This window comes from Coturnix japonica, chromosome 7 (genome assembly GCF_054131305.1).
Source record: "Coturnix japonica strain WE chromosome 7, WE-NBRP24, whole genome shotgun sequence".
NCBI lineage: Eukaryota > Metazoa > Chordata > Aves > Galliformes > Phasianidae > Coturnix > Coturnix japonica.
In genome coordinates this window covers 21,029,403-21,046,854 of record NC_140669.1, presented here as the reverse complement: position 1 = coordinate 21,046,854, position 17,452 = coordinate 21,029,403, and the positions used below count along the sequence as shown (strand labels likewise).

Sequence of the window (17,452 nt, the reverse complement as noted above, 5' to 3'; positions counted from 1 at the left end):
TGTTGGAGAACTACAAGACAGTTTTATTTATAATTATATTTCTTCCTAATAATTTCTGTAGTTGTGTTCCTAGTGGAACAGGATAAAGAAACAACCTAGAAAGCAGAGATTTACCTGCACTTACAAGATCTTTATATTATCATCTACACTCAAAAGAAGCCTACTAGCATTTTGACTCTCATTGGAATCCCTGGCAGAACAATTTAAATTAATTTAATTCTTTAACTTACACATACATTGAGGTATGAGTTTCTGTTACGGTACCCATGGCCGAACAGTGATCCAGACAAAAATGAAGCAAAAGAACACAGCATATCCAGACCAGCACACTAGACATTTCTTTGCAGATTCGTTTAGAAAACTCACTAGATGAATTTTTTCTTCTTAATTTTGTTTTGTTTTGTTTTGTTTTGTTTTGTTTTTGCAATGAATCGGTTAAATTTACATCAACTCCATAATGGAGGCAATCAAGTGCCCTACATATTTCAGATTAGTGGGTTGATACTTTCACTTCCATCAAGTCTTCCATCACTGGACTATTTATAATGTCTCTTCTGTAGACTCTTGTTGCCTAGAGAGCGACTTCACAGTATGCCCTTTACCATTTCATCTTCCTAAGTGCTTTATGAAACATACCATAACTTGAAGTTAAATTCTCTTTTATTAGATTAGAGTTGAAGCTTTTCAGCATGTTCAGAAATTAAGACTGGAGAAAGAGGAAATTAATCTCTATGATTTTTTTTTTTTTTTAAGATATTAAAAGAGCCCACCAAATACAAAGTTGATAATCATTCCTCATCAGAAAGACTACACAAAATCTCTGCATAAGCAAGCACAGAGGATGTGCCTTTTGACTGTCACCTACAGCTGAGCTGCTCAGTTTTTCAAGACTAGTTATAAAAGTGTGTTGAAAGATATGTTTACCCAGTGCACAAACTCACTCATGGGCTTGGCCCAGCTCTAAAATTAATTCATTTCCTTTCCTTGGGATATACAAGAAATTCCAGGGTGATAATGGTATTGACTTTAAGGCACTGACCAAGTTGTTCTACATTTGTGACTAGCAGTAGGACAAAATACACCAAACTAAACTGAAAAGAGTGAAAGCTGACAAAGAAAACTACAGGTAGGTTGGGCTAGGCAGTCTTGGTGATTTCATATTACATAGTCGTATGGGAAATTGGTAATCACAGCCTGAACCTCTGATTAATCAGCTGAGGCAAGTGTCAGGTAAGCTGTGGGAGCACAGGTGAAAGTGATTTAGCTGTGCTCCCGGAAGGGGTGGAGCATGACTCCACCTCCTCTAGACCTCATTTAAGGGCTGACCACCACTGAGGCAGCATCTCTTGGAGATTGCTTCCTGGTGGAGATTACATCAGCATTTTCCAGTGAAGGCTTCTATATTGGTGAGTTTTTCCCTATAAATAACCTTTTGAATATCTGTTACTATCTTTGTATCATTCTACCTTACAGTAGTGTTATGTTGCATCCACTCAGTGCTGAGACATCAGCTTAAACAATAGTGCTCAGGGTGTCAGAGGTATAACCTCCATCTGTGGGAAGGAAGAGGTCCAGCCTTCAAAAGCTCCTTTGAGCTAATACTTGGCCAACTAAAGATTATCAATTAAACAATATTACAGCAGGAAACAGAAGAAACAATGTTATCTACATTTAAAATATCTATAATCCCATTAAAACAAATTTGTAACAAGAAGAACAAATTCATGTTTTTCTTACTTTTTGCACATAGTAACTATTTCTGAGCTCAAAGCTAGTAAAAGAACTGTAAAGGTTAGAAGCCTTCCATGAAACTGCTTAAAAAGCATATTTTGCTTCATGAAGTCTTGCACACCAATCAATAAAATCTAAAGGAAGATTGATTTACCTGATTCAATAATGTCTTGATGAGTCACTGTGCTATTTAAAACCTTTTTTGTAGGTATTTAATGGTCAGATGCTATCATTCTAAAGATGATATTCCAGTTTAACAGCTCCATCTTGTTGCATTTATTTTTAAATGTTTATAAATGGATCCCAAAGCATTCAGAGTGCAAGATATTTTCCTAGATGAATGGCCAGAGCCTGGTCTGATCCAGTAGTAACTAACAGCCACTCCTGGCCTGCAGTTCTTTGGTGACTTATGTGAGTTCATTTGACGTGGTCAATAGAAGTGGCTCCCACTGGGCAGAAATCCAAGTCATGAAAGCGTCACATTTTGTGCTAATCATGTGCCTCATGGCTGTCTGTAGTCCTGGTTGGCAAACCCTTTATGCAGAAGTCTCATTAACTTTAAACATAGCTCTTTAAAAAGCACAGAAAGGACTGGTAGTAGTGAAAGTGATGCCAGAAATAGATGGGGATGGAACCTGTGTTGCCCGGAGAAATTACTTCATTAATTCAAAGTTCAAGCTTTCCGGTGTTAAAACAGAGGGCTTTAGCTACTCAGACCATTTAGATACTAAAATCATACTGCCTCTGGGAGCACTAGTTAATGCAAGTTCAAATGCCTCCAGTCCCTGTGAACTGGGACAGATTTTCACATCCATTTAATTAATTAAAATATTAATTGCAAGTCCAAAAGCAGTACATGCATACACAAAAAAGCCTAATTTCTTTAAAATTATCTAAGGTTTTGTTCCCCTGCCATGCAGTGTGAACAGATGATATCCGCACTCTCCCTAAGAGTCTGGTTAGTCCCAGAGTGTTCCTACTTTCTGCAGCTCTTACTTCCCACTTGCCTTCAACCAGTGAGCATACCTGTACATGTATTAACATTTTTGCCTCCTTCTAAGTACTCAGTTGTTTACTGCAGAAAAAGTTGCAATTATCACACAAAGTTGTGGGCAGTAGATACAGAAGGGTGAGGAAAAAACCTGCTGTACTAAAGCTAAGGACTCCAACATTTGTGTATATTAGTCATGTTAGTTTAGTTAGAGCAGATACTAAAAAACACAACACCTAAGGGATAAGCACCTAAGGGATAAAAACATGATGTTTTTAAAAAGGCTGTTATCATTGTTGATAAATAGTGATGCTCTAGACTGTGAAGGCTTATTTTGGTGCATGTGCCTCTTTCCATCAAGCTTCTGCCCTCACTCTGGTGATGAATGGGTCACGGTATTTTCATTCAGGGCTCCATGACATCAGAAAGAAGCAGCTTTTGAACACTGCTCTTAACCCTGCCAGGCTTTGCTATAACTGGAAAACCCGGATTATATTAAAAATATATATATGTTAATTATGAAAGCTGTTTTGACCCTTCCACTGTTGAAGGCAGTTGCATTGGTTACAGAAACATGCTGCTTGCTGTTTCCAAAGGTAAGGCTCTGGAACAGGCTGCCTAGGGAAGTGGTGGAGTTGCCATCCATGGAGGAGTTTAAGAAACATGTAGACACAGCACTGAGGGACATGGTTTAGTGGGCATGGTGGTGGCGGATTATAGTTGGAATAGATCATCTTAGTGGTCTTATCCAACCTTAATTCTATGACTCTGTCATTCCTTTTCTGTCTCATACTCTGTTGGCTATAGAGATCAGATCTGTTATATGATATTGTCCAACATGTTCCATGTATTAACCATCACACTGACAACTGTTAATCCTGTGCACTTACTCATGTTCATCCTACCTTGTGCATAGCCCTTTTCATAACTCAGTTCTTGCACAAAGCTGGATGAGACTGTACCTCACCACCAGCTTTACTTACTTTACTGGCCAGCCTTTCCAGTGCCTTTGTGTTAGTAGATGCACACACTCACTCACACAGGACAAAGATCACACAGAAAGTTTGTCTGTGAAATTTAGAGGTGATTAATCTCACTAAGGCAGCATGACACTACAGGAAACATACCTCTTTGCAGAAAGAGGCCTTGCTTTCATCCAGGCTAATGATGAAGGAAGAAAAACTGTCCCTGTATTTTCAGTTATGGCATTCTTCGTTTTAATGATTAAATGTGAAGGAATAATTATGCTGGCAGTACTGAGCATACCACACTTTAGAAGCTCTTTATTTGCCAGTTATTGTTTGTATTATAAATGCTGAAGTGAAATGACGCATGTGCCCTTTTTGCTGTCATTTTGTTTGCTTTAGCTTTCATTGGATCTAATCCAATGGTACCTTTACGTAGGCTTCTGTATAATTAAGATAGTGTGCAAATCCTCTGAAAGGAAATCATTAAGTCTCTTGTGGAGATTGCACTGCTTTCCATGTCTGTGCCTTTTAAGTGGGTATAAGCTCACCCTTCATCAATTAACTTCATGATAGTCTAAGCATACTTCAAATACAAAAGTCATGTTAGGCTTCAAAAGAAGCTTTCAGCTGAAAAAAGTCAAGTCACATTGCAGACTATAATTCTCTGGTTACAGACTAAAGTTTCCTAAGTATGAGGTTTTCCTTTCTTAGAGGAAAAAAAAAAATACTTTGGAAAGGTTTGTGCTTCCTTCTCCCCCCAGGAAGCACTTCACATGACATTTTTAAGATGTTATGAAAAGTATACCAAAACCGAAAAATGGCACATCATCTTTCAGAGCTAACGCTCCTGGTACCTCTGTTAGAGATGCTATATCCAGAAAGCAAAAGCACAGGTAAGCTACCGGGGGAAACCAAGTGGTTTAGCTTCTGAACCATGAGGACAAGGTAACATGCAGTTTTGCCATTTATTTGCTCACCTGCAGTCACAAACAAAACCAAAAACTCCCCACTGCCTACCAATAGCCACCTCTTATTGCTCCCAGCCTGTTGCTGCCATGTGCTCCAGGGTGACCTGCCCAATGTGCTTCATGCATAGTTGCACCAAGATGAATCCAATCCTGCTCTAAAATCAGGGCAATAACAACTCTGCTTCACAACTCAAAGATATTAGCTAAAAGATCATTAACTAGTGCTGGTGTATGAATCCCCCGTATACCACTGCACTATTTCTCTTCCTGTCTTACCACAGAGGGTGTACATCTGCCCTGTATCTAATGAGTCAATCAAGAGAACACCAAAACCAAACTTCACCCGTGATGGGAGAGAGGTCAAAGCTCTGCTGATGCTCTCATATGAGTTCAAGTTGCCATCACTGAAAACAAAAGTAAAATAAAAAATAGTGAACTGCAGGGGAGAGCTGATAACAAAGGATGATTTATAGAAGTAAAAATGAACAAAAATACAACATACAGGTACTGTGTATATTTGTAGATGAAAGCACAACAGTAAAGAACAGTTAGTGAACAGTACCTTTTTTAACCCAAGGTGAGACTAAACAGTAATTGTATTAAACCTGGAACTACTTGACTCAACATGCTTTAACAAAAATTGTAATTAAAAAACCTGATTAAACAACGCTCTGTTCCCACATGCAGCTCCACCTTACTGCCTTGGCAAAGCTAGTGCTGGTAACACCCTTCAGCTAGTTTTCACAAAGCACATTAGCAATTAATAAAAGCAGAGTAGAGGAGTTCATGTTTGTTTCCAACACACGGATAGCGCTTAGGGCATCAGTGCTGTCTGACAAGGGGTGGTGTTTCTAAAAAAACACTAGATCGGCTCCATGCACTCTCATTTTCTGTCCTGAAGGATAGTCTAGCCTGCCCAGTGACAAGGACTGGCATGGCCCTGCAGCCCAGAGCTCCCTCCTCACCTTCTGCTGCAGGACAAGAGCTCTTCTGCTTCCCAAAAGGTCCTTGCATTGCCATCAGCAAACTGCTGATCAAGCAATTCCACTGGGGAAGTCAATTAGAAAAGGAAAGGTTGCTCTAAATATGAATGGCTTTTTCACAGCGTTCAAACTGTAGCCACTTACAAGCATGCACATTACAGAGCATCCCCCCAAAAAATTGTTATTGAGAACCTATGTATGAATTACAAAATAAACACAACTGTTGAGTTTTCTGCTGGCTGCAACATCAACTACGTTGCATTCAGTAATTTCAGCTGAGCTCCAATTCATCCTGAGCAAAACCACATGAGGCGTCAGGAGCTTTTAAGACAACTGCAATATTTAAAAACACATCTGTACCATCAAGGATCATTGGAACCATCTCAGTGTCAGTGACATTCCAGCCACTCACACGCTTCCAGAAAATAGGAAACAACAACATTTTCTTCCACCCCCATCCTCTGCAAGCTTTCCATGTCTCTTCCGTTTAAGTGAAGAAAGAACACACATTTTTTCAGACCAGCCACAGTCTCCTAGCCTCAGGAATTTGTTTTTGTATAAAGACAACATGGCTGTAGCAAGAAAATAAAAATAAAAATACAAAACAACTGTGTTTCTAAATCCTTTAATATTTCTAGCTAAAGGAAGAAACCAACTGCTCCTTAATACCCCAAAAAAACTGTGCAAGGAGATGAAGATATTGAGAGCTCAGCAACGATTTGCTTCCTTTTATCACAAGCCAAAATACTGCCATCAACAAGTGTTATCTGAGAAAAATGTTCATGATCAGCTTCCCTAATCAGCTTTTTTTTCCACAATTCTGTTGGTTTATTGATAGATCTTCAGTAATACATTGCTAACACCACGAAGTCAGCTTAAAGAAGTTGTTTCATTTGCTCCTTATTCTCATGTAAGCAAAAAATGGAAACAAAGTAGACTGTAATTCAGAAGTATTACCCACTTTAAAGCGTTATGAGATAGTTCTAAATCACATCATTTTACAGCATAAACTGAAAATGAACTGTTTAGCATCTTCTCTGTAACTTTGCAAATGAAAGTGTAAAATCTGTTGTTACTATTGACAGTTTTCTTTCAAGGAGGCAGATGCTCTCTGACTTGTGGGATGGCAACACAGCTGTGCTTTGTCTAGTGCTCTGACCTGCCTGGGATACAAAGTAGCTGTTCCAGCAGCAGGCACAGCTGCTCTAGGTCTAAGTGCTCTCACCATGAACTCCACAGCTATCTGAGTCACGCACCAGACGAAGTACAGAACACTCTAGCATGAAATGAAGTCCAGCAGCACACATGGAGTGTGCTGGACCCCACTCCAGACAGCATCTGCAAGCAGATGTTCCTAAATTTCTTACCTGCTTCTATTATGGTTCTTTGAAAATTAGTAAGAATATATTGGCTTGGTACTTGGAAGCCAAAGGCAAATAGCTGATACTGCATACTATGGGTGAGTGGGAAGTGGAATTCCACTGCTCTATCCCACCTCACAAGATGATTGCCAAGCAGAATAGTTTTACTCTATATTTCTTTGTTGTCTTCCACAGTATATGCGACCCTCAACCCAATGCTTTTCCTTTCAGTTTGGTGATAGTGGGGAAGAACACTGGAAGGTCTCTTGGTCTATGTGTGGACATTTTTATTTCTCCAGCAAAATAGGTTGCAGGGGTGGAAAAAAATGAACAAACTTGAAATACATTTACAAGTAAAGTTCAGAGTTCTGAGTATTTGCACCTGGTTCCTATATTTGTAATGGTGATGGATGTACGCTGAGTTTCTTAATACAGAGGATGCACCATTCAGTGGTTCTGACATCACAGCGTCCTGTCAGTTGGGCACATAAAAACCTCCTTTTTTTGTAGCAAAGACACTAAATGACCCAAAGATCACAGGGGTATCAAAATAGGATTTGGGGCTGAATCTGTCTTCTGTGCTACTGCTACACCTTCAGCCTCTGAAAATCACTCTGATGGGGAAAAACTCCAAAACAAATAGAGCAGAATGCAATGCATGGTGACTGCTGTGCACACCACAGCTGCCCAGACTAGACTGCAGCACATCAAGATGTGCAGCAAGGAGGAAAGGAGCAGGTTTTATTTTCTAGAGTTACTCTGGAAAAGGAATCTTAAAACTGCCGGTGCTTTTAATGGCCAATCAATCACTAAATCTCTGTGGGCTCCTTTTTACACAAGAATACCTTAAAAGAACAAACCAACCCTCCTGCCCTTTGATAGTTTACCTAGATGAAATATTACACACACACAAAATATACAAAATATTACACACATATGAGGCATGTTGTGGTTTTGATGGCAGCACCACAGAAAGGATGATATGGGACTGAAAGGAAAATTCCAACCCTCTTTTTTTTTTTTTTTTTTTTTTTTTTTTTTTTTTTGCATTCAGAAGGAAAGAGTGATAGCAGTGCATTTTAATCATTAACTTGGGTTAGATTTCACAGCACCTGAGAAGCTGCCATATGGAACATATTCCAGCAGTTTCTACTGCTAATGCTTGGAGATTTCCAGGAAACAAACTGTGTGGTACATAAACTGATAAAGTGGCTTTGCCTTCCCTTCCCCTGCAGATCCATCAGTTATCCAAGATCCATTAAGGTACACTTAATGTGTCTAATAAAATTCTGAGTGAAACACCATGCTTGTTTGGAATAAGCACTTGAACAGAATAGGACTCAAAGTAGTGGGAGACTGGAAGAAATTTCAGCTATGCTGCCTCCCACTTTAATTTCTTCTCAACAAAGTCCTGCTGTGCTTTAGACCAGAGAGTGAAGGATGCAAGGCATGAAGATCTGAGCCTTGTTGCTCTTAATTTATCCAACTCAGATAACTGTAATGGTAGTCATGAAAAGACAACATAGAAATCTTTTTATTTCGCATATTCAGGAAAAATAAAAATCAGCAATAGTAGACACCAAAGGAGCACCAGTAGCACTGCATTACTCTCTGTGTTGGTCTTAAGACGTATTCAAGTAAACTTTAGATCTGAAGACGTTTTTGATACTTATAGATAGGTTTTTCTCCCCCACCTTTAGGGATTTTATAACTACCCTTATATGAAAGGATTCTGATTAAAATACCAGGAACTGATTATCTGTTTCTGGAAAAAGCAGTGCATTTAGGCAAGCAGGACTCTTAGAAGCCTTGCTTGTGAAAGCTGGAAGAATCCTGTCCTCTGACTTTAATAGAGATGGTTAGAGGAGAGAAATCAGGAGGAGAATAAGTGAAATGACTCCACAGGCTGCAGCTTGGCTTCAAGAGATCTGGTTTGAATTTTTCTATATTACTTTAAATGAAGAACACACTACAGGCACAGAAAGTGCAGGTACAAACCTGCACGTACAGCTTTAGTTAAGGGATGTTCATGGAGGACGCAAGTAAATCCAAGCTGCATCTATTGTACCTTGATCAAGTTGATGTTCAAGGAGCTACAGCAGACAGCTGTCATGTCATGCTAAGGCTGACACTACTGAGTAAGGCAGGCTGTACATCAAACTCACTCTGCATGAGCCCATTAACTTCAGAGTGATCGAATACAGCAAATTCATTGACAGGCTGTGTCAAACACCCATTTCTAGGTAATCACTTACTGATGAAGAGCTAAGATGTGAAATAGCAGCAGTTGAAGATTCAAGGACAATTCCATGTGAGTGTTGAGCAGCAGAACACCAGCTTTTTTTTTCCTCCCCTCAGACAGTCCATAGACCAGGTGGTACTCAGGACCATGCAGTCCCTCCAAGAAAGCATCCAATTGGGTTACAAAGCGGGGAAAGAAGGGAAAAGAATCCACGGTCACTTGAAGTTTGAATAAGTATGAACACAGTTTCTGGTATTTTCTTCTATCAGATCTGGCTCTCCTTTAGTTGGGTGGTTTAAACAGCTGTCTATTTGCACACAGTTGTGCAATATTTTTACAGCTTGCTAATTTAGACCTGAGATTGCAGCATGTGTCTCCCTTCAGACATAACTTAAAATAACAACAACAAAAAAAAATCCTCAAGGTCATTTTGCTTAAAATTTGATGAGAATCAGGATCCTGTAATTTTAGGCCTTGTTAGGAAGGGGGGTGAAAAATCTCTTATGTATTACCTTTCCAGTATGCATTATGCAGCTGTATACATCTTCCAGCATCACTACAAAAATGAGTTTGTTGTGCTCTAAGTAGGAAGCTTTTGCCACAAGCATTACAGCTGCACGTAACACCTTGAAGCAGGGATTGCACTGAAATAGTAACTGAGGTATGATTTCCTTATAAAGAAGAAATAAACAAGCTAACCGCAAGATATCTTCCATAGCTTTGTACCCTGGTCCTCTCAATTTATGGATGTGATAAAACTTCAAGAAAATGCAATTCTGTCTTGAATTATGCATGGTAAAGGGAGAAATGTCAGGGAGATTACAGTAGTAATATTTTAAAAAGATGAAAATGCAAAAGATCCTCCCCAAAGAGCTTTGCTTTAGCTGAGGGATGAGAACAACTGTATACACAATGAACAGAGACCAGCAAGGAATAGGAGCCAAGTGCCAGCTGGAAACAGAAAGCAACAGGGAGAGCTGGGATATGCAAGAATGGTAGGACTGATGTAAGGCTCTGTAATGATCAAAGGGCTGCTTCTCACTAAGTAGCTGATAGAAACAAGACAGGTTTTTAAGATGCTTTGATAAACAGTTCTTTGCTAAGCAAGCTTCACTTTTGGGAAAGTGTGGGAAGAAGCTAAAAGAGGGATCATTAAGGACTTAGAATAACCTCAGTTTCAAGATGGATCATGACTGAGAGCTAGACCAAGCACTTTTGAGAAGTCTCATAAGCAAAACATCGAGAGGCATTTGCTTCAACTTACTGTTTCCCTTTAATGGATGTAGGCTGAATGTATTATTTCCAATCACTCATGCTATTTTTATCCCCATGTATGGACATCACATCTCTTCAGCTCAGGCCTTTGGAGTTCTTCCCAGCATTGTAAAGGAATACAGAGTATTACACTTCTTATATTTAGCTACTGTAGATTCAAGGCAAATATTACTGATTCTCAAGGACAGATTCTTTGAATACACACCAGTAACAGGCTGCATAAAAATGACTTTGGCTAGATAGAATGCTGACTAGCACTTGCTACTAATATGCAAATACAAGGGCATATTTCTCTCATCACCTGCTGCCAGATTGTCTGACTGACAGGAAACATGATAATTTGGTCCCAGAATTCACCCTGAATATGACATGCATTTTCTTTTTGAAAGGTGAACTTCTAGTCTGATGATACAGAGGAGGGCATGGAATTCCACTGAACTGACCAGTAGTCTCTGCTTGAAAGAGATACTGCCTTACATAGTGCAAAGTGGCAATAAAGTATTCACAAATGGCACTAGTACATTGCTCACAGAGAAATGCCAAGTTGAGATGTTCAACAAAGCACTTCTGCTGTATGGCAGGTAATTATAGTCTCTCTTGCAAATCACATTTCTGCTGTCATCAGCCTTGACTCATACTAAGGTTTATTTGAGCCTCAAGATGATGTCCTGTTAGACTGTGCCAAAGCAAACAGGACAGCTGCTCCATTCAGTGGTACAGGGGATGCTCAGCCTCAGAAATAGCCCTTGCAAGCCTGAACTGAGTGTTTGTGCCTTCCATACAGTGAAAGGAGTTGATGTCTGTGATTTCATTTCACTAATATCTAAGAAAGAATGCTTGAAAAACTTTTCAGAGTTTATCATCTAAAAACCAAATTACTGACTGAAATTATGGTCCATGAAATTATGCACTCCCACTTTCCCAATGTTCACACAAAATCTAGACATAATTCTGACTGAGCAGCCAGAAGCAAGATTTTCCTGTCAACTGGAGGAAGTATCTAGCAGTGTAACAGCAGGGCCAGGCTCCCTGCTGGCCCCATGCATAATTCAGTTGTTCCCTATAGCTACACATTGCACAGGAGGGTAAAGATATACACTCAGAAGGATAGCCTGGGCACTGAAATCTTCCTGTCCAGGGACAGTTATGACCACCAGTTGGTTTTAGCTGCAAACAGCGCCAAGCCACCACACCCATGCAAGTTGGTAGCAGTAAGAGAAAATGTTGATCACAGCCTGGACCTCTGATTAACCATCTGAGGCAAGCGATGAGTCAGCTGCAGAAGCACAGGTGAAGGTAATTCTCCACCTCTCCCTGATCCCATTTAAGGGCTGACCATCACTAAGGTAGCGTCTCTTTCTGGAGGCAGCTTGTTTGTGAAGTTCTTGTGGTGAGCCTTGACATTGGTGAGCATCCATCTCAACTGAAGGCCTCAGAGTTGGTGAGTCTTTTCCTTAGATACCCTTTAGCTATCTTTTTTACAACTATACACAACTATGCTTTTATTATTCCAATTCTACAGTAGTTCATTTGGGGTACCAGGCACCACCAGGGTGACAAGGACTAAGCTGCTTCTATACAGGGGCAGTTCTTAACTTTTAGCATCAGCAGACACCAAGCCTACTGGGAGAGAGTGGGATGGAAGCAACCATATGGGAAAAAAGGAGGCATGAATCACAGACAAAAGTGAGAACTGATTTAAGAAACAAAGCCTCAGCTGAAATACCTACAGGTGTAAAGAAAATAAATAAAGAAAAAGTTATCAAATGTCTCATCCATTCCTAACTCACAGCTAATCATAATTATCAACTCATAAGACATGGCCCACAGTCTGATGTCAATAATAGGACAGGAACAATACAGCATGACCACTGGCATCAGCAAGCGAACTTTCAGTGCAGTCACAGTACTTGCATACACCATGAATAGTTAATAATTTGTAGTATCTGGCAGCTTGTTAGAATTGTTTTATTATTATCCTGTTAAACTGTTCTTCTTTGAAAAAGTCTTCACTTAAAATATATCAGGTCATCTTTTCATTATGAAAACATAACTCCCTTTCCTGAAGGTACAAATTCATTGGCAGAACAAAAAAGCTTTTCTCTTTTAATGTTCAATAGGTTTGAACATCAGCAGCTGTCTGCTGGTGTTCCCCATCCATTAGTGGCTCTGATCTCATGCAGCTTCTCAGGGCTAACAGTGTCCAGAGCATCAGCTGTGCCCTCCAAGAAAACATGAGGGCACCAAAACTGCAAGCATAGCATGCAGCATTCTTGAAGAAAACTGCTGTATCTTGGCAACTGAAAAAAAAACAATCAGTTAATGCACTTAGACTGGTCTACATCTGATGCTAAAACACATGAGGAAAATATTTATGCCCTTTCATTTACTGATAATTCAGTTACACAGACAGGAGATTAAACTGTTCATTTGGAAAGCAGTCTAATTAATAGCCTGTACTTTTCATACCCTTTCTAAAACCACTGATTAATTCATTTCCTGTCCCTTCAGTAGCATTTCTTGCTGTGAAGTTATGCAAAAAGAAATACTTGGAAAAGCTTTCAAAATAATTCAGGGCAGAGTTCATACTGGAGTTTGTATTAAAATATACCTATTTATTTATAGAATCAATAAAATCTATTTGCATCTACATGCAGTCACTGAGTTAGGAGCATTGCTTGAGGATATGTTCAGAGCTTGTTCTGGCCAGGGCACTGTGCTTCATCTTCAGTGACTTTGTTTTAATTATTTTTAATTATTTTTATTTATTTAACAGAATATTACTGGGGTTTTTTGCCCCATAGATTTTTCTTTGCCATTGAGATACCAACATCTACCACCAGAAACCTACCCTTCAGCTTACAGCTCTTTTCACAGGTGCATTTCCCTTCCAGGTAAGGATTCCTATCTAGTTTGTCAACACATTTCTCCAACTACAAAGTATCATCACTGATCTCTAGCAGCAAGAAGGGCTCCTTCACCTCAGCTTCTTTGCCCACTGCAGTTTCCATGTGTCAGTTTCATTTCACTGCACAAAACAGTCTTTATTACTTTGAGACACAGCAGATATGATTCATACAAAAGCCACTGCTAACTAGAAAATATCAAGTAAGCAGAAATCAGAAAAAAAACAAGTCATGCTTTGGGCACAGAAACTTGCACATCCCACACATCACCACCAAGATGGCCTAACCATGAACCTCCTGATATTTTTAGCATGCCAACAAACTAAAAAACAATTTGTACCTTAAAAATAACCATCACTTCCTATGTTGCCTCTTTTGGAGAGGGAGCCACAGATTATAGGGATGACAAGTAGATAGCTTTTTCCAGAACACAGCTTAATTAAATTACTTTCTTTCCTATTGATCAACTTCATTTAATTGTATTTCGTTGAATGACAAACAATAGAACAAGGGAAATTAAACACTGAAATCTGTAGACGCTCTGTGACAATATTTGTTTAACAGCTGCCGAACTCTGGAAGTAACAGAAGTGTATTATGCAAGAAAACCCTGTAACCCAAACAGATAATATTCTGGTTAACATCACAGTGAGGCTTTACTTGCTTAAAACATTGGTTGTTACAGGAAAACAATGTTCAGCTGAGGATCCACAGCACAGAACTATTTGTTCAGTCCAGAAATAACAGCCTAAAAATGCTCAATAAGTCAAATCTGGGCAAATACATAATTTTTTTTTCTCTAAAAGATATAATACAACAAATAACTTGGTCTTACTTCATCCTTGGAAAAATATTACTGATATAATAGATAGCACACTAGGTTATTCCAAGCCTCAGAGTTAAAACCCCAGGACATGATAATGAATTTGGAAATGTTAAAGGCTGCAAATGCAGACCTGGACAAAAGAGCTGACAAAGAAATCAACTAATTGGGTCTGTATTTCTTAGCAGTACCGGATTTCTTGTCAAGATTGTTTTACAGAACCTAACAGAAAATGAACATTTTCTAATCTTCATAAAAACATTTATGTACTTTGACATTTGCTGCAAACATGATTTTCTGGTGTAACCAGACATGATTATAGATAAAAATTTGAAGCTAGGCAGTAAGTTAATGGAACTTTAAAGTACCTTCTTATGACCTATGTATTTGTTTGACTGTTAGAGATGCATTAAAAATAACAGTGAAGCATTACCATTTTAGAAGAAATTGTATGATTTTCATCAATTTACTTATGCTATGCATTCACTCCAGAAAGATGACAATTACACAAACTGTAAGTAAAAAAAATAAAATAATCAGAGCAGCATTTAAGATCTGTTTAGACCTGAAGAAATTATTTCAGACAACATGCGAAGAATCATAGGATCAAGGCAATCTAGCATTTCCTCCTCCTGATATCTCCTATGCTGTTTCCTATAGAAACACCAAAGCTGTTCTGTAGGCAAAGTTTTATCTACAGCATCTAGTTTGCATTTGGCCCCTGGCCTCAGTGCATGGGATGAGGACAGGAAATATGGGGCTGGCCATTCGTAGAAGGCAAGACCAGAGATAAAGATCACACAGCAAATGCTGTGCTAGTTGCCAACACTAAGGCTGGACAAAGAAAGTGGAAAAATCTAAATGGAAAGATAGGGAATGCCTAACTAACCTGAAAAGTCCTTTGGGCTTCCTCTACATTGTAGCACAGGAAATAAGGTCAAGACTGGGATTACTGAATTTTTATTTTTTACTGATTTACTTTCAAATCTTCAGGAATATGACTCAATACTGAAGGAGCAAGAAGAAACATAAAGCAAGAAAACCTAGAAGTTTTCCCTTCATCTTTTCTTCATCTGTTAATAAAAGTGGCTTTTTTTTCCATGCGTTCTCCTGTCAGATTAGGTGTTACTACCCCTTTGCTTCCTTTAATGTCTGAGCAACAATTTGTGTCCAGTCAGTGCCTGATTAAATAACTGGGCATTCTCTTTTTTTTTTTTTTTTTTTTTTTTTTTTTTTTTTTTTGCTTCTTCTATCTTTTCATGCCATCCACTGGCATTTCTATATTGTTCCTGTTCCTTTATTTAGACTTCCCTCTATCTGTCTGAGAGTCTCTCACTTGTTTTGATATCACAGAATCACGGAATTATCAAGGTTGGAAAAGACCTAGAAGATCATCTAGTCCAACCATTACCAATACTTCCCGGCTAAATCATATTCTTCAACACTGCATCCAAATGTTTCTTGAACACTCCCGTGGTTGGTGACTCCACCACCTGTGGAGATCTGGACATCAGCTCAAGAAGACCCTGGCAAATCCTCATAAAGTAAGGTTTGATGCTATTCTTTGCTTTATAGCAACAAATTGCAAAAGTAATCTCACTACTAGGTATCAAACAAATCTGTCTTGAATATCCTTCTATATCTTCACATCTGAGCTATATTTTTATCAAGCCTATGAGCTACTCAGAATGTTTAGCCACCTCTAAACCTTTAGCAATACAGATGAAGTACACAGATAAAGGCTGTCATCACCTGCATTTTATTTACTGTAGCATGTTATTTTCTCACCTTAAGAAGTCCATCATGCTTCATTACAGCCATGCACAAGGCATTTCCCATAGCCTACTTACCAAGCTATCTAGCACTTGCTCTCCTCTATCATATCTGCATTTACTTTCTAGATTAATCTCTAGATTACTTTCTTATTCTCATAATGTTAGAGATTTAAGGGCATTTTAAGAGGTAGCCTAATAGGGGCAACTTGCTCTAAGACCTGGCTACAACTTAAAATTTAACTCAGATGAGTTTTTTCTATGAAACCACCAGAATTCCTTGATATTTAAAGCAGTGTGAATCTTGTTTAAATCTTGTTAAGTAATTTGTTCCTATCACATGGTAGTAACATTTTCTTTCTTTTGCCTTCTTCAAAAAAACAGGAAGGAGAAGAACACCCACCAAAAACTAAAGTTTAAAATAAGAGCAAGGAGGGATCTGTGCGTCACTCTGAACTTTCTGGAGATAAGATGCTTCTTATCCTATGGCACATCACCTTGAATATCTACTGTAGTATGAGATATAGAATACAATGACACATCTGAAATCATGGCAAAGATAAAATACTGCAGAGAGCAGGGTGTTCTGCTCATTTCCCCAATCAAGAGCAAGTGTTCTGGGGTCAATCTTACACCATGGCAAGGTGCCTAATAGACTCAAAGAATAGGTGAGGAGAAAGCTGTGCTCTCAGAAGATACAGTATCACATGGTGGTAAGTCCCTGTGCCTGCAGCACAGCAGAAGTTCCCAGACTGCAAACAATACATGCAGGAGAACTTGCAACAGCTCTCAGCTTCCAGCTCAGTATTTCTATACAACTCTCAGTAGACATTTCTCCTGAAAGAATTTCAGCAACACCACAAAATGAAGGCAAAAGCATAGTCAAGGTCTCAACACATTTCAAGCTTCAGAGAAAAAATTATATATATATCACTTCCCCTTTCAGTGGAAATATTCTTACAGTGAAAACTGTGATGGGGCACGCTCCAGCAGGCAGAGCACCTGCCCAGGCTGCATCTCTGCCCTCAGCCTGCACTCAGGGAAGAATGAAGTAGAGGTTTGCACTGCTTGGCCACTTCTACAAAAAGGAGCAGCATTTGCTCCACAGCCACTGAGTGCATTCCTCAGATTCTTTCCCTTTATGCTTTGTAGGTCAGGGCTGGAAGTAACTGCTGAAAGCACAGGAAGTTGAAAAATCACTTTTTCAGCCCTATCACCTGGAGATTTTTCTATGATTAAACTGACCCAGGCTTGAGGAACTGCACACATTTACATCTCCTACCCAATACATACAAAGCAATGAATACCTTCCCTTATTATGCCCTCAGCTGGCACTTCTGAGCCTGTAACAAATGGTGCTCATTCACAGGAGCACTAGTTGTAGTTCTACTAATAAGGCATCCCACTAAACAAAGCAGTGCATCCAGCTCCAC

The 17,452-nt window shown here is 39.1% G+C and overlaps 1 long non-coding RNA gene across 1 annotated transcript; it reads left to right on the top strand.

Annotated features, from left to right (window-relative positions):
• The first annotated feature begins 1,312 nt into the window (after positions 1–1,312).
• Positions 1,313–16,595, top strand: LOC107316586 (uncharacterized). The gene is made up of 4 exons (XR_014948073.1): positions 1,313–1,406; positions 13,324–13,413; positions 15,601–15,791; positions 16,404–16,595. It is a non-coding gene; the product is annotated as an uncharacterized LOC107316586 (long non-coding RNA).
• The last annotated feature ends 857 nt before the right edge of the window (positions 16,596–17,452 follow it).